This window comes from Pan troglodytes, chromosome 1, assembly GCF_028858775.2.
Source record: "Pan troglodytes isolate AG18354 chromosome 1, NHGRI_mPanTro3-v2.0_pri, whole genome shotgun sequence".
In the NCBI taxonomy this organism is placed as follows: Eukaryota; Metazoa; Chordata; class Mammalia; order Primates; family Hominidae; genus Pan; species Pan troglodytes.
In genome coordinates, this window is record NC_072398.2 from 87,649,455 (window position 1) to 87,672,024 (window position 22,570).

Genomic DNA, 22,570 nt, shown 5'->3' on the forward strand with positions numbered 1-22,570 from the left:
CATGCTGTCCCAGGATTCCTCAGATGGTAACGGACCTTGAGGACAGTTGTCCAGGACAGGAGGTTAATATTGAGAAGGCTGCTCCAGTGTCCAGGAGGAAGTCAATTTCCTGGCCCTCAATGGTTAAACGTAACAGGGGCTCAGTGAGGGTGATGACATGAGCTGGCACTTGCCCCGGGCACCCTCAGTCCTGTTGTTGGATCATCTGGTTGGGGGCTTCTGACCCAGAGAACCTTTGTCCTCTGGGGCAGTGCACCTTCCAGTGATTGCCTTGGCATAGCGGATATGGATGAGGGGGTGGCTTATTTTTCGTTGGACAATCTTTGTTAAAGTGTCCTTGTAAACCACACTGATAACAAGCCCTACCATGTGATTGGCCTGCTCCATTTTCTGTCCTCTCTGAACCACCAAGATTTGTTTGTCTGAGGGCCATGACTAAGGCTACAGCCTTTCTCTGACCTCACTTTTCCTTTTGGACCTGTTCCTCTTGGTCCCTATTATAGAACACTGAGGTTGCCAGGTTTAACAATGCCTCCAGGTTTTGTTCAGGGCCCATGGCTTGCTTTTGGAGATTTCTCCTGATATCTGCAGCTGATTGGGTAATAAACTTATCTTTTAGAATCAGTTGACCCTTGAGTGATTCAGGTGACAGGGGAGTATATTTTCTTAAGGCCTCCCATAGCCACTCAAGGAAGGCAGAAGGATTTTCTTCCTTTCCCTGAGTTATGGTGGACATCATTGAATAATTCATGGGCTTTTTCCTAATTCTCCTTAGTCCTTCTAGAACACACGTCAACAGATGTTTATGACTCCAGTCCCCATGATCTGAGTTGAAGTCCCAGTGGGGATCCATACTGGGGATGGCTTGCTGACCAGTAGGGAATTTGTCCCTTTCTTCAGCTGTCATTCTATTATTTACTTGACTAAGATGCCAGGTATCTCCAAACTGTCAGGCTGCAGCTAAAGCTGCATTCTTTTCATTAAAGGCCAGGGTTTGATCTAACAGTAGCATGACGTCTCTCCAAGCAAGGTTGAAACTTTGCCCTAGACCCTGTAGGACATCTATGTACCTATCAGGATCATCTGAAAACTTCCTCAGGTCTGCCTTGATCTGCTTTAAATCAGAGAGGGAGAAGGGGACATGTACCCAGGTTGGGCCAAATTACCCTCCCCATACAGCTTGAAGGGGACATAACCGATAGCCCAGGGGGGGTTGTGGTCCTTTGGAGATTTCTTTGCTTATTTCCTTCTGGGCAGGGGAGATCAAAGGAGGATTACCATTAACAGGAAGGGGAGCTATAGGGAGGCAAGGATATGGGAGTAAGCTGAGAGATCCTCCTGTGGGATGTAAATTGTAAGCTTTGCATAGTTGTGTATCCTCCTTCAATGAAAAGAAAGCTTGAACATAAGGTATTTCACTCCATTTGCCTTCCCTCTTACAGAAAAGCTCAAGCTGCAGGATAGTATTGTTATTTGTACTTCCCTCAGGTGGCCATTTTTCCCCATCAGAGAGAGAATACTGGGGCCAGGCCATAGTGCAGAAAAAAATGAGCTGTCTCTTTTTCAGGGTTTGTGGGTCAAATTGGTCCCAATGGCTTAGGATGCGTTTCAAGGGTGAGCCTGTTGATGCCTGAGTATTTCCCATCTGAAAGACAAAACTGCCCACAGTTTTGGTTTGTTTTGTTTCTCCCCCTGCCCAAGAACCCACAATGGTCTCTGGACCCTGCTGATCGGAATAGTTGCACTCACCAATGCAGCAGCAGAAACACTAGTTTTCCTCCCAGACCACAAGGAGGACCGAGGAAGGTCAGATTTAGTGGCCCTTACTGATGCATTCTCAAAAACCTGCAGGCTTGCCTGTCCTCGTGTTAGTATTGGGACCTTACCTGTGTCCTATAAAGATGTTATGCCCCAAAAATGAAGTGGAGGGCCATACCCTGAGGGAGGGAAGGGATCTCAAGGGTTGGAACAGTGACACTTTTGTCCTCACTTATATGAATAGGAAGGATAAAATTTCTGAGGCTCCCCATATCCTAGCTTCAGGAATAGCTTTGTTTAGGCCTACTGGTCTGAGGAGGGATCCTAAAATTCCAGGAGTACCCCCTACAATGGGGCTTTGGACAAAAATTATGTCTTTCTGATTGGTGAGCCTGGGTGCCTAAAGAAGGTAACAGAGTCCTGGAGTTATACTAGAAATCATTCTTATAGGAGAAACTAGAAAAGCACCAGAGACAGGGAATGATTTCTAGAAGCAGGACTACCCTCAGAGAAGAGAGTTGAGAGGAAGTTTTTCTGGCAGGCATTAGGACCCGGGGGACAAGCGTCAGGATAGAGAGGATAGATGGGCGAGTCTCGCTTGGGCGACATGCCTTTCAGAGTTTTGCTCATGTCCACAGGGTCAACCAACTTGTTGTGGGGACCCCAGAGCTGGATGGCTTTCCTCTCTGTCGACCCTCAGCTCAGCCCAGAAGTACAGGAAAAGCGGAAGCTGGTTCCAGGCAAACCAATGCTCCCAACTCCGAAGAGTTGGGGGTTGTTACAGAGCCCTTTCCCAGGAAGCCTGAAAACCGTGTCTTTAGTCCAGCAGCCACACTACTCGCTTTTAACTGGCCGACAGGTGCCCGGTATTTAGCCCCCAAATTCTAAGGAAAAATGAGACAGAATACCAAGTGAAAGGGGTCCGATGGCATTCACCACTTGGCAATAGGCAATAGTCCCATCTGGGTTGCCAAACTGTGTCTGGAATTGGTGGGTTCTTGGACTGGCTGACTTCAAGAATGAAGCCGCAGACCCTCGTGGTGAGTGTTACAGTTCTTAAAGATAGAGTGTCCACAGTTTATTCATTCAGATATTCAGATGTGTCCGGAGTTTCCTCCTGCTGGTGGGTTCATGGTCTCGGTGCCATCAGGAGTGAAGCTGCAGACCTTTGCAATCAGTGTTACAGCATTTAAGGCACAGCGGACCCAAAGAGTGACCAACAGCAAGATTTACTGCATAGAGCGAAAAAACAAAGCTTCCAAAATGTGGAAGAGGAACTGAGTGGGCTGCCGCTGCTGGCTGCCGACTGCTGGGTTGGGCAGCCTACTTTTATTCCCTTATCTGACCCCATCCGCATACTGGCCCACTGGTCACCGCCTGCCATAGGCCTCCAACGTATTGGAGGGTACATGAAAGGCTGGCCCGATGAGGTGGGCAGAAGGGGAGGCTCTCCTCACATCCAGGCACCTGAGGCAGGGCCCGGAGGGAGAGCGGAGGGAGAGAGGCCGACTCGTCCCAACTTGCGATTTCTCTGCTGCCCAGGGTCGAGAGACTGCCCGCTGGGGTCCCAAGGGGAAGGAACAGCCGGGCCCGCGCCCGAATGCCCATGTGGGCAGGTGAGCTATGGAGGGACTTGCTGAGCGCGGATCCCTGGCACAGACCCAAAGTTTTTGTGTTTTGTTTTTGTTGTTTATTTGTTTCTTTCGTGAGGTGATTTTTTTTCACCGCCGCGGGGTGAGCCTTCTCACTTCTGTCACCAGCAAGTGGGAGGCGGGATGGGTGTGTCAGCGAGTGGGTGTGGCGATGGGGAACGGGTCTCACAGCCGTGGCGTGCGGCTCAGAAAAGCAGACCAGGTCCGTGGGCGCCTCGCTCCTGCGCTCTGACCTACGCCACGGGATTGCACCTGGGGTCCAGACCCTGGGATGGTAGGGAAGCTGGAGCGGGAGAAAGGAGCGGAGGAGCGCTTCGGCAGAGCCGCAGCTGGCTGACCCTGGAGAAGGCGCGCTGGGTGTGGCAGGGACGGCCCAGGCCACGGCTTCCCGCGTGGGAATGCGCTGTGGCGCACAGCTGGTCCCGGCGGGACCTGGCGTTTGTGGGCGGGTGACGGGGATCTAGGGCTTCCGCTCGTGATTCCTCGTGGGCTGTCTTTCCGGGTTTGGACTCGCCTGCCAGGCTGTGTGCAGGGTTCCCGCTGCCTCTGGCCGGCAGGCGTCCGGGCTGCAGGTGGGTCGGCAGGCAGGTGTTAGCGGAAAGGGAACACAGGTAGCGAGGTGGGATCGGCGACCTGGCTAGGGTGTCGGGAGAATGGAATGCGCGGCCGGGGTCCGAGGGGTCGGAGGAAAGGACAGGATGTTGGATGGCGTGCCTCTCTGGTGGGAGACGTGTGTGCGGCTCCACGAGCGAGTCGCTCGCTGCTGTTCAGCGGTCAGAAGTTGGAGGGTGAAACCGGGCGGGCTGTGCAGGCCAGGACGCCTCTGGGCAGCGCAGCGGCGATTCAAGGCGGTGGGCGGTAGGCGGTGGGCGGTGGGCGGAGGCCGGTGGGAGGAAGGAGGGAAAAGGAGGAATAGGGGAAGAATCTGGGCTGTGTCTGTTTGGGCGAGTGAGGAGAAGGCGGGCGGAGGAGATAGGCAGGGAAGAGCGTGGAAGGTGGTCGCGGTCGCTCGCTGTGTGTGGGGCCAGGGAAGAGGGCGTGTGAGGTGGTGGGGAGGGCGTCTGTCCGAAGGGCAATTGGTAGAGGGTCGCGGGCGCTGGCGCATGGTCCTGGGCTGTTTCTGCGACAGCCGGCGGGTGGGCAGGAAGAACGGACGTGCCTGAGAAGCGGCGGCGTTTTGGAGGCTTGCTTCAAGGGGGCTGGAGTCTGCAGAGCGGGCAAGGGCTCAAGGCAGGAAGCGGCCAAAGGTGCTCCAGGGTTGCCATGGGCGTTGCCCTCCGGCGGGCGGGCCAAAAGGTCGGCTTGTCAGGAGTGGGATTCGAACCCACGCCTCCAGGGGAGACTGCGACCTGAACGCAGCGCCTTAGACCGCTCGGCCATCCTGACGGCGCGCCGGGGCGCGTCGCCGCTGGCATGGCTGGGACCCGGCGCGAACGCCTGCGCCCTTGGCCGGCGCCTGTCTGGGCTCGGTGCGCAACCGACGGACCGCGCGGGCGGAGCGGGCGCCAAGTGAACGGAGCCGGCTGGCGTTGGCGTGGACGCCCCCGCGTCCCCACCCCGGACCCAAGGGGTCCGCGTCGGGCCGGCCGCCGCCGCCGCCGCACGCCCCAGCCCCCGCGCCTCCGCTCGCCGAACCCCGCAGGGCGTGCGCCCACCGCGTCCTAGGAGCAGCGGCCCGACTGTTTCGCCCGGCCTCTTCCTGCCCCGGCGCGATCCCCGCCTTGGAGACAGCAGGCAGGGCGCACGGGGAGGTTCCACGCCGCTCCGGTACCTGTCGGGGTCCGGCTCCGGCTCCGGGTCCCAGCGGGATCGCAGGGTGCTTTGTTGGGTGTCGGGGTAGGTCGTGCCAACGGTGGCGGGGGGCGGGTGGCAGGTGACGGGTGGCGTGTGGCGGGTGGCGGGTGGCGGGTGGCGGGTGGAAGGCGAGCACGCGCCCGGCCCCTGCCGTCGGGGGAGGGGATCAAGGCAGGGCTAGGCGTCCGCGGTCGGAGTGGGGTCTGGCGTCCCGGCGACCGTCGCCGTCGTCCTCGTTAGTATAGTGGTGAGTATCCCCGCCTGTCACGCGGGAGACCGGGGTTCGATTCCCCGACGGGGAGGCAGCCGTGCTTTTTGGGCCGCCGCCTCGGACCCAGCCTGAGGGCCCTCCTCCTTCCTCCGCCCTCCAGCTAGTCGCAGGGCGCCATCTCGGGCCTGGCCTGCCTGGCCCCTTGGCCCCCTGGGCCCTCTGGGCCCCCTGGGCCTCCTGGGTCCCCTTGGCCTCCTACCTTTTCTTCTCGCCCGCGGCTTGGTCGCCGCAGCCGGGCGGCCTCCTCTGGCCCCCACGGCGCCCAGAGAGCTGCCGGCCCAAAGTGGGTGCCGGAAGAGGCTTTCTGCGAGGCACAGGGCCCGGCGCCCGGTGGGAGGAGGAGGAGTGGGGACCCCGTCGGCGCCGGCCGTGTCCCCGCCGGGCACCTGGTGGGGAAGGGCTCTGGCGGCCCGGGGCGGCGAGGGAGCGAGAGCGCCCCCAGAGGCAGGCGGGCGGAACGGGGCAGCCGCGCTGGCCTTGCACCGGTGGGGCGCGGGGTGGCCTTTGGCGGGGCCGCGGCAGCGCGGAGCTGCGGGCGGGCGGACGGACCGGGCGTCGGGGCCGGGCTGCCCCGGGCGTCAGCGGCGCGCTGGTGGGAGCCCCGGGCCGGCGTGGCGGGGCTGCCCGCGCCGTGTGGCGTTGGTGGTATAGTGGTGAGCATAGCTGCCTTCCAAGCAGTTGACCCGGGTTCGATTCCCGGCCAACGCAGCGGGCGGACCTTTTGCGGAGGTCCCCGTCGCGGAGCTCGCGTCGCAGCTTGGCCTGTGGCTGCGTGCCTGTGCGCCCGGGAAGGAGGCGCGCGGTGTTTGGAGGGTGTGCTGCGAACAGGGCCAGAGCTGCTCGTGAGGGCAGGCCGGTTGGCGCCGGCGTCGCGGGGGCTGGTTGCGGGTGTTTGTTTTAAACGGAAGCAGGGGACAGGCGCCAAGGTAACGCCCAGTGCTGGGGCCAGAGGCGCTGGGGCCAGGAGGCGCAAGCCGGGCCCGGAAGCCGTCTCTCCCTGGTGGTCTAGTGGTTAGGATTCGGCGCTCTCACCGCTGCGGCCCGGGTTCGATTCCCGGTCAGGGAAGCCTTCCTTCTTTGGCTCTGCCTGCCAACTGCCAGGCCCCTTCACACCTCCCCTTTTGACCAACAGGCTCGCTCGCTTCTCCTGCGCCCCAGCCACAACCTCCCGCGGCTTCCACGTGCGCCCCAACGCTCCCCGCCTACCTTCACCCATCCCTCCTTTTGGCCTCGCTGGCGCCACCTTCGCAACATCAGCTTCACAGCCCTTCCTTGTCAGGTGCTCGCCTCGCTCCCACTCTTTCTCAGCGGCAAAGCCCGCTGGCCAGGTCAGGCTTTCTCCTCCCATGGCCGCCAGGTGACCCGCCACCACCACCACCGCCGCCACCCTCGAACTCTCGGCTGGCCGCGGAATGGGCCAGGACTCTCGAGCGGAGCGGCTTCTGCCAAGCCAAGCCGAGTGGCTGACGGGCCACTTCTCTCTCGGCTGCGGGGGATCTGCGCCTAATGGTTGGGCCACCCGCCAGAGCCACTCATGTCAGCAAGCGCACTGGCTTTCCCAAGGCGTGCCAGACCCTGAGCGCGGGATCCGTGATTGGGCTCCACGGGTGTCAGCGGCTTTGGTAGAAATGGCAGCGGAACTTGAGGAGCCGAGACCACGGGCCATGGCGCTAGGGAGGCAGAGCTGCGACGGTCACCCTGGCAGCATGACTATGTTTTTCTTCATGCGGACGTGATATCCATGGGATTCCTGTGACGCGTGGTAACGCGTGTACATCGCGTAGTGATCGATGGTCAACTGAGGGGATGTAGGGCATCCATCCCGTGGGTATCTGTCATCTCTACCTGTTGGGAGCATCTCAGGTGCTGTCTTCCAGGAGCTCTTCGGAAACAAGCACTAATACGTCGTTGTTACCCCTAGTCGCCCTGCTCCGCCGTAGAACGTTATTGGAACGTATTCCCTCCATCCAAACGCATGCTCGGACCCATTTCACCAACCTCTCTTCACCGCAGTCACCCACACACCCTCTCCAGCCTCTGGTGTCTATCGTTCTACTCTCTACCTCCACAAGGTGAACATTTTGAGCTCCCAGGATTGGAGTAAGAACCCGCCCTCTCTGTCTTTCTGTGCCCGGCTCGTTTGATGTTCCATCGTGACCTTTAGCTCCGCCTCTGTTGCTGCAGACCAGAGGATTTCGTTCTTTTCTGTGGCCAAATAGTATTCCATGGTGTCTATATGCCACATTTTTGTTAATCCATTTCCCGGCCGATGGACACTTAGGTTGTCTTAGCCACATCTTCCCTACCTGCAGGTCCTTCATAGGCTCTCTGCAAGAAGAAAAATATGGCTCTTTCTGCCCGACCTCGCAGGCAGTCAGACCTTACCGTTGTCTTCCCCTGTTCCCTAAAACTCGCTGTTATTCTATTCTTTTTCAAGGTGCACTGATTTCATGCTGTTCAAACACACATGTTTTACCATCAATTTGTAGAGTTAACACAATTGTCACAGCGGTCCTGAGGTGACGTACATCCTCAGCTTACGAAGATAACAGGATTAAGAGATTAAAGTAAAGACAGGCGTAAGAAATTATAAAAGCATTATTTGGGAACTGATGAATGTCCGTATTGAAATGAAATCTTCACAATTTACGTGCCTCTGCCGCAGCTCCAGCCGCTCCCTCCGTTCGGGGTCCCTGACTTCCCGCAACACACACGTGCATGTGCGTACACATGCTCCCGCTCACCGTCGACAGGTTTGAGATTCTCGCCTATTCTGGATGTGAAAATGAATCTTGAGAGGTCCCATTAGTCAGACCAACCTGGCCACGGGCATTGAAGCGTGGAGATGCAGCAGTTCGTGGGGAAAACCCAACGGCCAGGCTGACCAAAGCGCATGTGCGGGGTTGGGGTTCCTGATAGACTTCTAGCCGAAGTTTGCTTCCCATTGCCTGACCTACGCTCTCTAGCGTCTCTCCAAATGTCAAGGAACATGTGGAGATGGTACCTATCCCCAGCGCCAAGATTCGCTGTGGGACTTTTTGCCCATCCCCTCCTTAGCACAGATGAGCCCAGTTCTCCAACCCTCTATTCAACCCATATTGATCTTATCGTTTGGCTGATTCCCCAGGTCAATGGCAGAAGTCAGTCGACTTCTTGCCAAAACCCCTCTGTAGGGGCAAAGTAGACGTCCAACCAACTGCACAAACCTGTCCCGTGTCATTCGTGGGATCTTGGCACAGTCGGATCACCTGCAGGGACCAGACCCTATCGGGGATAGAGATGTTTGCCATCCCCACGGGAGGCTGGCTTGCTTGCCAGCGTGATGTGGGTGGATGTCAGTGGGTGACAGCGATGGACGAAGGTGTCCGTTCCCGTGGCTGGCGTCCACCCTAGCCCGGGGCAAGGGGCTGACACCAAGGAAAGGAGAGAAGCATGTCGCGTGCTGGGAGCTGGAAGAAGGAGTCCAGGGTGTCCAGGGGGTGCACAGGGCTGGCTGGCCAGGTCTGGGAGTGAGGCTGTCCAGTCAAACGGAGGTTGTGCAGATGCCCGGGGCGTTAGGGCACCTCGCGGGCTGCCTATGCCATAGGTCGGAGGGATCCCAGCTGGTGGCGGAGCTGGCGTGAGTCTGAAGAGGCTGAAGGAGGCCAGGGCTGGGGGACATGAGTCGTCTGAGAGAGGGGCATTGACGGCGAGAGGGAGAGTTGGCTGGCGAGAGGGAGAGTTGGCTGTGCGAGAGAGACAGAGAGATAGAGACATAGAGACAGAGACAGAGAGAGAGACAGAGAGATAGAGACACAGAGACAGAGAGAGAGTGAGAGACAGAGAAAGAGAGTGAGAGAGAGAGAGAGTGTGTGAGTGTGTGTGTGTGTGTGTGTGTGTGTCAGTGTGTGTGTGTGAGTGAAAGGGCGGGTGGGGTGAGACAAAGGTGGGGGAGGGAGGGCTGAGCCTGAAGGCTGGTGGGAACAGTACATTTTCAGCCGGTTGGTCTGGGCAGGAACGAAGTCTGTGTGGTCAAAGGGGACCCGCACCGGCGAGACTGGGATGCTGCTTGGGCTGGGCGGTCAGAGTATGGAGTGGGGCTGGGGTGAGGTGGCAAGCAGCCCAGGGTGGGAGAGACATCGTGACAGAGCGACTGGAGGCCACGTCCCACGTCCCAAAAGGGTAGCGAATGCAACTGGACCCGAGACATAAATAAGCCGTCTTCAGGACGCACATTCACGTCTCAGGCAGGTGTCTGGGGCTGAGATGAAAAGAGGTCCGAGGGAGAGAAACAAGGCAGCCTCCTCGACTAAAGTGGTGGATTGGGGTTAGGTTGGGAGTTGCCACATGGCGGTGGTGGTGCCGGCAGAATGAGGGGAGAGAGTGTGGAGTAGCCGGAACACGGTGAATATAGACGGTGCACATGCCACGCGTACACTCGTGTGGTCGCGTTAAGGACTGTGTGACCAACTAGGGGAAAGTGATGAGTTACTCCCTGGAGTCGCGACTTCCTTCCTACTGGAAGGGCAACCATGGCATCATTTTCTGGATGTGGGGAGCCAGCGAGGGGGAGAGAGAGAGAGAGAGAGAGAGAGAGAGAGAGAAAGAGGTCGAGGCGGTGAATTGTGAAGAGAAGAGGTGGGGCGAGTGGCTGCAAGCCCGTGGTGCCTGGCGGTGTTCCGTGAAGTGAAATGCGTCGGGCAGAGGCGGTGGCAGGGCAATGAAGAGAAACAGGACCAGGAGGCTGCCAAGTTCTGGTGTCTGGCGCGCTCTCTTGTTTGGAGGGGTTGTTGTCACCAAGCTGTGTGGGTGCGGGGGGGTAGGCTCATCCCTAAGTCAGTCGAGAGAGGCACGGAAGAAAGGGCAGAGGGCCGTCGCGCGTGGGAGCGCAGCCGGTGCCGGACTCGCTCGCGCGCCCCGAGTGTAAGGAGGCGGCAGAGGCGAGCGCAGCTACGCCTTGGTGCTGCTGCAGCACCAAAATGGGAGGGCGTGCTGCATGGGCCGGGAATCGAACCCGGGCCTCCCGCGTGGCAGGCGAGAATTCTACCACTGAACCACCCATGCACCGATGGCAAGCGCCAACGGAAGCTGGCACAGCGGAACTCGCCACCAGCCGCCGCTCACTGGTCACAGCCTGCCGTGGGCTTCCGTCCTATTGGAGCGTCCACGAGAGGCTGGCCCGATGGGGCGAGCAGAAGGGGAGGCTCTCGTCACGTCGAGGGACCTGAGGCGGGGCGCGGAGGGAGAGCCGAGGGAGAGAGGCCGACTGGTCCCATCTTGCGCTTTCTCTGCCGCCCAGGGTCGAGAGACTGCCCGCCGGGGTCTCCAGGGGAAGGACCAGCCGTGGCCCGCGCCCGAATGCCCGTGTGGGCAGGTTTGCTGTGGCGGGCCTTGCTGAGCGCGGATCCCCGGCACAGACCCAAAGTTTTTGTGTTTTGTTTTTGTTTGATTGTTTGTTTGTTTCTTTTGGGGGATGTTTTTCCCCCTCCCCTCCCCCCCCCCCGCCGGACCGGCCTTCTCAGTTGTGTCACCTGCAGGTGGGGGTGGGGGGGGGGGTGTGTCAGCGAGCGGGGGCGGCGATGGGGAACGGGTCTCGCAGCCGTGGCGTGCGGCTCAGAAACGCAGACCAGGTCCGTGGGCGCCTCGCTCCTGCGCTCTGACCCACGCCACCGGCTCGCACTTGGGGTCCGGCCCCCTGGGCTGGTAGGGAGGCTTTAGCGCGAGAAAGGAGCGGAGGAGCGCTTCGGCAGAGCCGCAGCTGGCTGACCCTGGAGAAGGCGCGCTGGGTGTGGCTGGGACGGCCCAGGCCGCGGCTTCCCGCGTGGGGATGCGCTGTGGCGCACAGCTGGTCCCGGCGGGGCCAGGCGTTTGTGGGCGGGTGACGGGGATCTAGGGCTTCCGCTCGTGATTCCTCGTGGGCTGTCTTTCCGGGTTTGGACTCGCCTGCCAGGCTGTGTGCAGGGTTCCCGCTGCCTCTGGCCGGCAGGCGTCCGGGCTGCAGGTGGGTCGGCAGGCAGGTGTTAGCGGGAAGGGAGCACAGGTAGCGAGGTGGGATCGGCGACCTGGCTAGGGTGTCGGGAGAATGGAATGCGCGGCCGGGGTCCGAGGGGTCGGAGGAAAGGACAGGATGTTGGATGGCGTGCCTCTCTGGTGGGAGACGTGTGTGCGGCTCCACGAGCGAGTCGCTCGCTGCTGTTCAGCGGTCAGAAGTTGGAGGGTGAAACCGGGCGGGCTGTGCAGGCCAGGACGCCTCTGGGCAGCGCAGCGGCGATTCAAGGCGGTGGGCGGAGGCCGGTGGGAGGAAGGAGGGAAAAGGAGGAATAGGGGAAGAATCTGGGCTGTGTCTGTTTGGGCGAGTGAGGAGAAGGCGGGCGGAGGAGATAGGCAGGGAAGAGCGTGGAAGGTGGTCGCGGTCGCTCGCTGTGTGTGGGGCCAGGGAAGAGGGCGTGTGAGGTGGTGGGGAGGGCGTCTGTCCGAAGGGCAATTGGTAGAGGGTCGCGGGCGCTGGCGCATGGTCCTGGGCTGTTTCTGCGACAGCCGGCGGGTGGGCAGGAAGAACGGACGTGCCTGAGAAGCGGCGGCGTTTTGGAGGCTTGCTTCAAGGGGGCTGGAGTCTGCAGAGCGGGCAAGGGCTCAAGGCAGGAAGCGGCCAAAGGTGCTCCAGGGTTGCCATGGGCGTTGCCCTCCGGCGGGCGGGCCAAAAGGTCGGCTTGTCAGGAGTGGGATTCGAACCCACGCCTCCAGGGGAGACTGCGACCTGAACGCAGCGCCTTAGACCGCTCGGCCATCCTGACGGCGCGCCGGGGCGCGTCGCCGCTGGCATGGCTGGGACCCGGCGCGAACGCCTGCGCCCTTGGCCGGCGCCTGTCTGGGCTCGGTGCGCAACCGACGGACCGCGCGGGCGGAGCGGGCGCCAAGTGAACGGAGCCGGCTGGCGTTGGCGTGGACGCCCCCGCGTCCCCACCCCGGACCCAAGGGGTCCGCGTCCGGCCGGCCGCCGCCGCCGCCGCACGCCCCAGCCCCCGCGCCTCCGCTCGCCGAACCCCGCAGGGCGTGCGCCCACCGCGTCCTAGGAGCAGCGGCCCGACTGTTTCGCCCGGCCTCTTCCTGCCCCGGCGCGATCCCCGCCTTGGAGACAGCAGGCAGGGCGCACGGGGAGGTTCCACGCCGCTCCGGTACCTGTCGGGGTCCGGCTCCGGCTCCGGGTCCCAGCGGGATCGCAGGGTGCTTTGTTGGGTGTCGGGGTAGGTCGTGCCAACGGTGGCGGGGGGCGGGTGGCAGGTGACGGGTGGCGTGTGGCGGGTGGCGGGTGGCGGGTGGCGGGTGGAAGGCGAGCACGCGCCCGGCCCCTGCCGTCGGGGGAGGGGATCAAGGCAGGGCTAGGCGTCCGCGGTCGGAGTGGGGTCTGGCGTCCCGGCGACCGTCGCCGTCGTCCTCGTTAGTATAGTGGTGAGTATCCCCGCCTGTCACGCGGGAGACCGGGGTTCGATTCCCCGACGGGGAGGCAGCCGTGCTTTTTGGGCCGCCGCCTCGTACCCAGCCTGAGGGCCCTCCTTCTCCTTCCTCCGCCCTCCAGCTAGTCGCAGGGCGCCATCTCGGGCCTGGCCTGCCTGGCCCCTTGGCCCCCTGGGCCCTCTGGGCCCCCTGGGCCTCCTGGGTCCCCTTGGCCTCCTACCTTTTCTTCTCGCCCGCGGCTTGGTCGCCGCAGCCGGGCGGCCTCCTCTGGCCCCCACGGCGCCCAGAGAGCTGCCGGCCCAAAGTGGGTGCCGGAAGAGGCTTTCTGCGAGGCACAGGGCCCGGCGCCCGGTGGGAGGAGGAGGAGTGGGGACCCCGTCGGCGCCGGCCGTGTCCCCGCCGGGCACCTGGTGGGGAAGGGCTCTGGCGGCCCGGGGCGGCGAGGGAGCGAGAGCGCCCCCAGAGGCAGGCGGGCGGAACGGGGCAGCCGCGCTGGCCTTGCACCGGTGGGGCGCGGGGTGGCCTTTGGCGGGGCCGCGGCAGCGCGGAGCTGCGGGCGGGCGGACGGACCGGGCGTCGGGGCCGGGCTGCCCCGGGCGTCGGCGGCGCGCTGGTGGGAGCCCCGGGCCGGCGTGGCGGGGCTGCCCGCGCCGTGTGGCGTTGGTGGTATAGTGGTGAGCATAGCTGCCTTCCAAGCAGTTGACCCGGGTTCGATTCCCGGCCAACGCAGCGGGCGGACCTTTTGCGGAGGTCCCCGTCGCGGAGCTCGCGTCGCAGCTTGGCCTGTGGCTGCGTGCCTGTGCGCCCGGGAAGGAGGCGCGCGGTGTTTGGAGGGTGTGCTGCGAACAGGGCCAGAGCTGCTCGTGAGGGCAGGCCGGTTGGCGCCGGCGTCGCGGGGGCTGGTTGCGGGTGTTTGTTTTAAACGGAAGCAGGGGACAGGCGCCAAGGTAACGCCCAGTGCTGGGGCCAGAGGCGCTGGGGCCAGGAGGCGCAAGCCGGGCCCGGAAGCCGTCTCTCCCTGGTGGTCTAGTGGTTAGGATTCGGCGCTCTCACCGCCGCGGCCCGGGTTCGATTCCCGGTCAGGGAAGCCTTCCTTCTTTGGCTCTGCCTGCCAACTGCCAGGCCCCTTCACACCTCCCCTTTTGACCAACAGGCTCGCTCGCTTCTCCCGCGCCCCAGCCACAACCTCCCGCGGCTTCCACGTGCGCCCCAACGCTCCCCGCCTACCTTCACCCATCCCTCCTTTTGGCCTCGCTGGCGCCACCTTCGCAACATCAGCTTCACAGCCCTTCCTTGTCAGGTGCTCGCCTCGCTCCCACTCTTTCTCAGCGGCAAAGCCCGCTGGCCAGGTCAGGCTTTCTCCTCCCATGGCCGCCAGGTGACCCGCCACCACCACCACCGCCGCCACCCTCGAACTCTCGGCTGGCCGCGGAATGGGCCAGGACTCTCGAGCGGAGCGGCTTCTGCCAAGCCAAGCCGAGTGGCTGACGGGCCACTTCTCTCTCGGCTGCGGGGGATCTGCGCCTAATGGTTGGGCCACCCGCCAGAGCCACTCATGTCAGCAAGCGCACTGGCTTTCCCAAGGCGTGCCAGACCCTGAGCGCGGGATCCGTGATTGGGCTCCACGGGTGTCAGCGGCTTTGGTAGAAATGGCAGCGGAACTTGAGGAGCCGAGACCACGGGCCATGGCGCTAGGGAGGCAGAGCTGCGACGGTCACCCTGGCAGCATGACTATGTTTTTCTTCATGCGGACGTGATATCCATGGGATTCCTGTGACGCGTGGTAACGCGTGTACATCGCGTAGTGATCGATGGTCAACTGAGGGGATGTAGGGCATCCATCCCGTGGGTATCTGTCATCTCTACCTGTTGGGAGCATCTCAGGTGCTGTCTTCCAGGAGCTCTTCGGAAACAAGCACTAATACGTCGTTGTTACCCCTAGTCGCCCTGCTCCGCCGTAGAACGTTATTGGAACGTATTCCCTCCATCCAAACGCATGCTCGGACCCATTTCACCAACCTCTCTTCACCGCAGTCACCCACACACCCTCTCCAGCCTCTGGTGTCTATCGTTCTACTCTCTACCTCCACAAGGTGAACATTTTGAGCTCCCAGGATTGGAGTAAGAACCCGCCCTCTCTGTCTTTCTGTGCCCGGCTCGTTTGATGTTCCATCGTGACCTTTAGCTCCGCCTCTGTTGCTGCAGACCAGAGGATTTCGTTCTTTTCTGTGGCCAAATAGTATTCCATGGTGTCTATATGCCACATTTTTGTTAATCCATTTCCCGGCCGATGGACACTTAGGTTGTCTTAGCCACATCTTCCCTACCTGCAGGTCCTTCATAGGCTCTCTGCAAGAAGAAAAATATGGCTCTTTCTGCCCGACCTCGCAGGCAGTCAGACCTTACCGTTGTCTTCCCCTGTTCCCTAAAACTCGCTGTTATTCTATTCTTTTTCAAGGTGCACTGATTTCATGCTGTTCAAACACACATGTTTTACCATCAATTTGTAGAGTTAACACAATTGTCACAGCAGTCCTGAGGTGACGTACATCCTCAGCTTACGAAGATAACAGGATTAAGAGATTAAAGTAAAGACAGGCGTAAGAAATTATAAAAGCATTATTTGGGAACTGATGAATGTCCGTATTGAAATGAAATCTTCACAATTTACGTGCCTCTGCCGCAGCTCCAGCCGCTCCCTCCGTTCGGGGTCCCTGACTTCCCGCAACACACACGTGCATGTGCGTACACATGCTCCCGCTCACCGTCGACAGGTTTGAGATTCTCGCCTATTCTGGATGTGAAAATGAATCTTGAGAGGTCCCATTAGTCAGACCAACCTGGCCACGGGCATTGAAGCGTGGAGATGCAGCAGTTCGTGGGGAAAACCCAACGGCCAGGCTGACCAAAGCGCATGTGCGGGGTTGGGGTTCCTGATAGACTTCTAGCCGAAGTTTGCTTCCCATTGCCTGACCTACGCTCTCTAGCGTCTCTCCAAATGTCAAGGAACATGTGGAGATGGTACCTATCCCCAGCGCCAAGATTCGCTGTGGGACTTTTTGCCCATCCCCTCCTTAGCACAGATGAGCCCAGTTCTCCAACCCTCTATTCAACCCGTATTGATCTTATCGTTTGGCTGATTCCCCAGGTCAATGGCAGAAGTCAGTCGACTTCTTGCCAAAACCCCTCTGTAGGGGCAAAGTAGACGTCCAACCAACTGCACAAACCTGTCCCGTGTCATTCGTGGGATCTTGGCACAGTCGGATCACCTGCAGGGACCAGACCCTATCGGGGATAGAGATGTTTGCCATCCCCACGGGAGGCTGGCTTGCTTGCCAGCGTGATGTGGGTGGATGTCAGTGGGTGACAGCGATGGACGAAGGTGTCCGTTCCCGTGGCTGGCGTCCACCCTAGCCCGGGGCAAGGGGCTGACACCAAGGAAAGGAGAGAAGCATGTCGCGTGCTGGGAGCTGGAAGAAGGAGTCCAGGGTGTCCAGGGGGTGCACAGGGCTGGCTGGCCAGGTCTGGGAGTGAGGCTGTCCAGTCAAACGGAGGTTGTGCAGATGCCCGGGGCGTTAGGGCACCTCGCGGGCTGCCTATGCCATAGGTCGGAGGGATCCCAGCTGGTGGCGGAGCTGGCGTGAGTCTGAAGAGGCTGAAGGAGGCCAGGGCTGGGGGACATGAGTCGTCTGAGAGAGGGGCATTGACGGCGAGAGGGAGAGTTGGCTGGCGAGAGGGAGAGTTGGCTGTGCGAGAGAGACAGAGAGATAGAGACATAGAGACAGAGACAGAGAGAGAGACAGAGAGATAGAGACACAGAGACAGAGAGAGAGTGAGAGACAGAGAAAGAGAGTGAGAGAGAGAGAGAGTGAGTGTGTGTGTGTGTGTGTGTGTGTGTCAGTGTGTGTGTGTGAGTGAAAGGGCGGGTGGGGTGAGACAAAGGTGGGGGAGGGAGGGCTGAGCCTGAAGGCTGGTGGGAACAGTACATTTTCAGCCGGTTGGTCTGGGCAGGAACGAAGTCTGTGTGGTCAAAGGGGACCCGCGCCGGCGAGACTGGGATGCTGCTTGGGCTGGGCGGTCAGAGTATGGAGTGGGGCTGGGGTGAGGTGGCAAGCAGCCCAGGGTGGGAGAGACATCGTGACAGAGCGACTGGAGGCCACGTCCCACGTCCCAAAAGGGTAGCGAATGACTGGACCCGAGACATAAATAAGCCGTCTTCAGGACGCACATTCACGTCTCAGGCAGGTGTCTGGGGCTGAGATGAAAAGAGGTCCGAGGGAGAGAAACAAGGCAGCCTCCTCGACTAAAGTGGTGGATTGGGGTTAGGTTGGGAGTTGCCACATGGCGGTGGTGGTGCCGGCAGAATGAGGGGAGAGAGTGTGGAGTAGCCGGAACACGGTGAATATAGACGGTGCACATGCCACGCGTACACTCGTGTGGTCGCGTTAAGGACTGTGTGACCAACTAGGGGAAAGTGATGAGTTACTCCCTGGAGTCGCGACTTCCTTCCTACTGGAAGGGCAACCATGGCATCATTTTCTGGATGTGGGGAGCCAGCGAGGGGGAGAGAGAGAGAGAGAGAGAGAGAGAGAGAGAGAGAGAGAGAGAAAGAGGTCGAGGCGGTGAATTGTGAAGAGAAGAGGTGGGGCGAGTGGCTGCAAGCCCGTGGTGCCTGGCGGTGTTCCGTGAAGTGAAATGCGTCGGGCAGAGGCGGTGGCAGGGCAATGAAGAGAAACAGGACCAGGAGGCTGCCAAGTTCTGGTGTCTGGCGCGCTCTCGTGTTTGGAGGGGTTGTTGTCACCAAGCTGTGTGGGTGCGGGGGGGTAGGCTCATCCCTAAGTCAGTCGAGAGAGGCACGGAAGAAAGGGCAGAGGGCCGTCGCGCGTGGGAGCGCAGCCGGTGCCGGACTCGCTCGCGCGCCCCGAGTGTAAGGAGGCGGCAGAGGCGAGCGCAGCTACGCCTTGGTGCTGCTGCAGCACCAAAATGGGAGGGCGTGCTGCATGGGCCGGGAATCGAACCCGGGCCTCCCGCGTGGCAGGCGAGAATTCTACCACTGAACCACCCATGCACCGATGGCAAGCGCCAACGGAAGCTGGCACAGCGGAACTCGCCACCAGCCGCCGCTCACTGGTCACAGCCTGCCGTGGGCTTCCGTCCTATTGGAGCGTCCACGAGAGGCTGGCCCGATGGGGCGAGCAGAAGGGGAGGCTCTCGTCACGTCGAGGGACCTGAGGCGGGGCGCGGAGGGAGAGCCGAGGGAGAGAGGCCGACTGGTCCCATCTTGCGCTTTCTCTGCCGCCCAGGGTCGAGAGACTGCCCGCCGGGGTCTCCAGGGGAAGGACCAGCCGTGGCCCGCGCCCGAATGCCCGTGTGGGCAGGTTTGCTGTGGCGGGCCTTGCTGAGCGCGGATCCCCGGCACAGACCCAAAGTTTTTGTGTTTTGTTTTTGTTTGATTGTTTGTTTGTTTCTTTTGGGGGATGTTTTTCCCCCTCCCCTCCCCCCCCCCCCGCCGGACCGGCCTTCTCAGTTGTGTCACCTGCAGGTGGGGGGGGGTGGTGTGTCAGCGAGCGGGGGCGGCGATGGGGAACGGGTCTCGCAGCCGTGGCGTGCGGCTCAGAAACGCAGACCAGGTCCGTGGGCGCCTCGCTCCTGCGCTCTGACCCACGCCACCGGCTCGCACTTGGGGTCCGGCCCCCTGGGCTGGTAGGGAGGCTTTAGCGCGAGAAAGGAGCGGAGGAGCGCTTCGGCAGAGCCGCAGCTGGCTGACCCTGGAGAAGGCGCGCTGGGTGTGGCTGGGACGGCCCAGGCCGCGGCTTCCCGCGTGGGGATGCGCTGTGGCGCACAGCTGGTCCCGGCGGGGCCAGGCGTTTGTGGGCGGGTGACGGGGATCTAGGGCTTCCGCTCGTGATTCCTCGTGGGCTGTCTTTCCGGGTTTGGACTCGCCTGCCAGGCTGTGTGCAGGGTTCCCGCTGCCTCTGGCCGGCAGGCGTCCGGGCTGCAGGTGGGTCGGCAGGCAGGTGTTAGCGGGAAGGGAGCACAGGTAGCGAGGTGGGATCGGCGACCTGGCTAGGGTGTCGGGAGAATGGAATGCGCGGCCGGGGTCCGAGGGGTCGGAGGAAAGGACAGGATGTTGGATGGCGTGCCTCTCTGGTGGGAGACGTGTGTGCGGCTCCACGAGCGAGTCGCTCGCTGCTGTTCAGCGGTCAGAAGTTGGAGGGTGAAACCGGGCGGGCTGTGCAGGCCAGGACGCCTCTGGGCAGCGCAGCGGCGATTCAAGGCGGTGGGCGGTGGGCGGAGGCCGGTGGGAGGAAGGAGGGAAAAGGAGGAATAGGGGAAGAATCTGGGCTGTGTCTGTTTGGGCGAGTGAGGAGAAGGCGGGCGGAGGAGATAGGCAGGGAAGAGCGTGGAAGGTGGTCGCGGTCGCTCGCTGTGTGTGGGGCCAGGGAAGAGGGCGTGTGAGGTGGTGGGGAGGGCGTCTGTCCGAAGGGCAATTGGTAGAGGGTCGCGGGCGCTGGCGCATGGTCCTGGGCTGTTTCTGCGACAGCCGGCGGGTGGGCAGGAAGAACGGACGTGCCTGAGAAGCGGCGGCGTTTTGGAGGCTTGCTTCAAGGGGGCTGGAGTCTGCAGAGCGGGCAAGGGCTCAAGGCAGGAAGCGGCCAAAGGTGCTCCAGGGTTGCCATGGGCGTTGCCCTCCGGCGGGCGGGCCAAAAGGTCGGCTTGTCAGGAGTGGGATTCGAACCCACGCCTCCAGGGGAGACTGCGACCTGAACGCAGCGCCTTAGACCGCTCGGCCATCCTGACGGCGCGCCGGGGCGCGTCGCCGCTGGCATGGCTGGGACCCGGCGCGAACGCCTGCGCCCTTGGCCGGCGCCTGTCTGGGCTCGGTGCGCAACCGACGGACCGCGCGGGCGGAGCGGGCGCCAAGTGAACGGAGCCGGCTGGCGTTGGCGTGGACGCCCCCGCGTCCCCACCCCGGACCCAAGGGGTCCGCGTCCGGCCGGCCGCCGCCGCCGCCGCACGCCCCAGCCCCCGCGCCTCCGCTCGCCGAACCCCGCAGGGCGTGCGCCCACCGCGTCCTAGGAGCAGCGGCCCGACTGTTTCGCCCGGCCTCTTCCTGCCCCGGCGCGATCCCCGCCTTGGAGACAGCAGGCAGGGCGCACGGGGAGGTTCCACGCCGCTCCGGTACCTGTCGGGGTCCGGCTCCGGCTCCGGGTCCCAGCGGGATCGCAGGGTGCTTTGTTGGGTGTCGGGGTAGGTCGTGCCAACGGTGGCGGGGGGCGGGTGGCAGGTGACGGGTGGCGTGTGGCGGGTGGTGGGTGGCGGGTGGCGGGTGGAAGGCGAGCACGCGCCCGGCCCCTGCCGTCGGGGGAGGGGATCAAGGCAGGGCTAGGCGTCCGCGGTCGGAGTGGGGTCTGGCGTCCCGGCGACCGTCGCCGTCGTCCTCGTTAGTATAGTGGTGAGTATCCCCGCCTGTCACGCGGGAGACCGGGGTTCGATTCCCCGACGGGGAGGCAGCCGTGCTTTTTGGGCCGCCGCCTCGGACCCAGCCTGAGGGCCCTCCTTCTCCTTCCTCCGCCCTCCAGCTAGTCGCAGGGCGCCATCTCGGGCCTGGCCTGCCTGGCCCCTTGGCCCCCTGGGCCCTCTGGGCCCCCTGGGCCTCCTGGGTCCCCTTGGCCTCCTACCTTTTCTTCTCGCCCGCGGCTTGGTCGCCGCAGCCGGGCGGCCTCCTCTGGCCCCCACGGCGCCCAGAGAGCTGCCGGCCCAAAGTGGGTGCCGGAAGAGGCTTTCTGCGAGGCACAGGGCCCGGCGCCCGGTGGGAGGAGGAGGAGTGGGGACCCCGTCGGCGCCGGCCGTGTCCCCGCCGGGCACCTGGTGGGGAAGGGCTCTGGCGGCCCGGGGCGGCGAGGGAGCGAGAGCGCCCCCAGAGGCAGGCGGGCGGAACGGGGCAGCCGCGCTGGCCTTGCACCGGTGGGGCGCGGGGTGGCCTTTGGCGGGGCCGCGGCAGCGCGGAGCTGCGGGCGGGCGGACGGACCGGGCGTCGGGGCCGGGCTGCCCCGGGCGTCGGCGGCGCGCTGGTGGGAGCCCCGGGCCGGCGTGGCGGGGCTGCCCGCGCCGTGTGGCGTTGGTGGTATAGTGGTGAGCATAGCTGCCTTCCAAGCAGTTGACCCGGGTTCGATTCCCGGCCAACGCAGCGGGCGGACCTTTTGCGGAGGTCCCCGTCGCGGAGCTCGCGTCGCAGCTTGGCCTGTGGCTGCGTGCCTGTGCGCCCGGGAAGGAGGCGCGCGGTGTTTGGAGGGTGTGCTGCGAACAGGGCCAGAGCTGCTCGTGAGGGCAGGCCGGTTGGCGCCGGCGTCGCGGGGGCTGGTTGCGGGTGTTTGTTTTAAACGGAAGCAGGGGACAGGCGCCAAGGTAACGCCCAGTGCTGGGGCCAGAGGCGCTGGGGCCAGGAGGCGCAAGCCGGGCCCGGAAGCCGTCTCTCCCTGGTGGTCTAGTGGTTAGGATTCGGCGCTCTCACCGCCGCGGCCCGGGTTCGATTCCCGGTCAGGGAAGCCTTCCTTCTTTGGCTCTGCCTGCCAACTGCCAGGCCCCTTCACACCTCCCCTTTTGACCAACAGGCTCGCTCGCTTCTCCCGCGCCCCAGCCACAACCTCCCGCGGCTTCCACGTGCGCCCCAACGCTCCCCGCCTACCTTCACCCATCCCTCCTTTTGGCCTCGCTGGCGCCACCTTCGCAACATCAGCTTCACAGCCCTTCCTTGTCAGGTGCTCGCCTCGCTCCCACTCTTTCTCAGCGGCAAAGCCCGCTGGCCAGGTCAGGCTTTCTCCTCCCATGGCCGCCAGGTGACCCGCCACCACCACCACCGCCGCCACCCTCGAACTCTCGGCTGGCCGCGGAATGGGCCAGGACTCTCGAGCGGAGCGGCTTCTGCCAAGCCAAGCCGAGTGGCTGACGGGCCACTTCTCTCTCGGCTGCGGGGGATCTGCGCCTAATGGTTGGGCCACCCGCCAGAGCCACTCATGTCAGCAAGCGCACTGGCTTTCCCAAGGCGTGCCAGACCCTGAGCGCGGGATCCGTGATTGGGCTCCACGGGTGTCAGCGGCTTTGGTAGAAATGGCAGCGGAACTTGAGGAGCCGAGACCACGGGCCATGGCGCTAGGGAGGCAGAGCTGCGACGGTCACCCTGGCAGCATGACTATGTTTTTCTTCATGCGGACGTGATATCCATGGGATTCCTGTGACGCGTGGTAACGCGTGTACATCGCGTAGTGATCGATGGTCAACTGAGGGGATGTAGGGCATCCATCCCGTGGGTATCTGTCATCTCTACCTGTTGGGAGCATCTCAGGTGCTGTCTTCCAGGAGCTCTTCGGAAACAAGCACTAATACGTCGTTGTTACCCCTAGTCGCCCTGCTCCGCCGTAGAACGTTATTGGAACGTATTCCCTCCATCCAAACGCATGCTCGGACCCATTTCACCAACCTCTCTTCACCGCAGTCACCCACACACCCTCTCCAGCCTCTGGTGTCTATCGTTCTACTCTCTACCTCCACAAGGTGAACATTTTGAGCTCCCAGGATTGGAGTAAGAACCCGCCCTCTCTGTCTTTCTGTGCCCGGCTCGTTTGATGTTCCATCGTGACCTTTAGCTCCGCCTCTGTTG

The 22,570-nt window shown here is 62.4% G+C and overlaps 14 non-coding genes across 14 annotated transcripts; 9 read left to right on the forward strand and 5 right to left on the reverse strand.

Annotated features, from left to right (window-relative positions):
* Positions 1 to 4,713: 4,713 nt before the first annotated feature.
* TRNAL-CAG (transfer RNA leucine (anticodon CAG)) lies at positions 4,714 to 4,796 on the reverse strand. Its single transcript has one exon. It is a non-coding gene; the product is annotated as a tRNA-Leu (tRNA).
* Positions 4,797 to 5,434: 638 nt separating this feature from the next.
* Positions 5,435 to 5,506, forward strand: TRNAD-GUC (transfer RNA aspartic acid (anticodon GUC)). The gene has a single exon. It is a non-coding gene; the product is annotated as a tRNA-Asp (tRNA).
* A 605-nt stretch (positions 5,507 to 6,111) lies between these two features.
* Positions 6,112 to 6,183, forward strand: TRNAG-UCC (transfer RNA glycine (anticodon UCC)). The gene has a single exon. It is a non-coding gene; the product is annotated as a tRNA-Gly (tRNA).
* A 286-nt stretch (positions 6,184 to 6,469) lies between these two features.
* Positions 6,470 to 6,541, forward strand: TRNAE-CUC (transfer RNA glutamic acid (anticodon CUC)). The gene has a single exon. It is a non-coding gene; the product is annotated as a tRNA-Glu (tRNA).
* Positions 6,542 to 10,447: 3,906 nt separating this feature from the next.
* TRNAG-GCC (transfer RNA glycine (anticodon GCC)) lies at positions 10,448 to 10,518 on the reverse strand. The gene has a single exon. It is a non-coding gene; the product is annotated as a tRNA-Gly (tRNA).
* Positions 10,519 to 12,165: 1,647 nt separating this feature from the next.
* TRNAL-CAG (transfer RNA leucine (anticodon CAG)) lies at positions 12,166 to 12,248 on the reverse strand. The gene has a single exon. It is a non-coding gene; the product is annotated as a tRNA-Leu (tRNA).
* Positions 12,249 to 12,886: 638 nt separating this feature from the next.
* On the forward strand, positions 12,887 to 12,958 carry TRNAD-GUC (transfer RNA aspartic acid (anticodon GUC)). The gene has a single exon. It is a non-coding gene; the product is annotated as a tRNA-Asp (tRNA).
* Positions 12,959 to 13,566: 608 nt separating this feature from the next.
* On the forward strand, positions 13,567 to 13,638 carry TRNAG-UCC (transfer RNA glycine (anticodon UCC)). The gene has a single exon. It is a non-coding gene; the product is annotated as a tRNA-Gly (tRNA).
* Positions 13,639 to 13,924: 286 nt separating this feature from the next.
* Positions 13,925 to 13,996, forward strand: TRNAE-CUC (transfer RNA glutamic acid (anticodon CUC)). Its single transcript has one exon. It is a non-coding gene; the product is annotated as a tRNA-Glu (tRNA).
* Positions 13,997 to 17,906: 3,910 nt separating this feature from the next.
* Positions 17,907 to 17,977, reverse strand: TRNAG-GCC (transfer RNA glycine (anticodon GCC)). The gene has a single exon. It is a non-coding gene; the product is annotated as a tRNA-Gly (tRNA).
* Positions 17,978 to 19,627: 1,650 nt separating this feature from the next.
* TRNAL-CAG (transfer RNA leucine (anticodon CAG)) lies at positions 19,628 to 19,710 on the reverse strand. The gene has a single exon. It is a non-coding gene; the product is annotated as a tRNA-Leu (tRNA).
* A 638-nt stretch (positions 19,711 to 20,348) lies between these two features.
* Positions 20,349 to 20,420, forward strand: TRNAD-GUC (transfer RNA aspartic acid (anticodon GUC)). Its single transcript has one exon. It is a non-coding gene; the product is annotated as a tRNA-Asp (tRNA).
* A 608-nt stretch (positions 20,421 to 21,028) lies between these two features.
* TRNAG-UCC (transfer RNA glycine (anticodon UCC)) lies at positions 21,029 to 21,100 on the forward strand. Its single transcript has one exon. It is a non-coding gene; the product is annotated as a tRNA-Gly (tRNA).
* Positions 21,101 to 21,386: 286 nt separating this feature from the next.
* On the forward strand, positions 21,387 to 21,458 carry TRNAE-CUC (transfer RNA glutamic acid (anticodon CUC)). Its single transcript has one exon. It is a non-coding gene; the product is annotated as a tRNA-Glu (tRNA).
* The last annotated feature ends 1,112 nt before the right edge of the window (positions 21,459 to 22,570 follow it).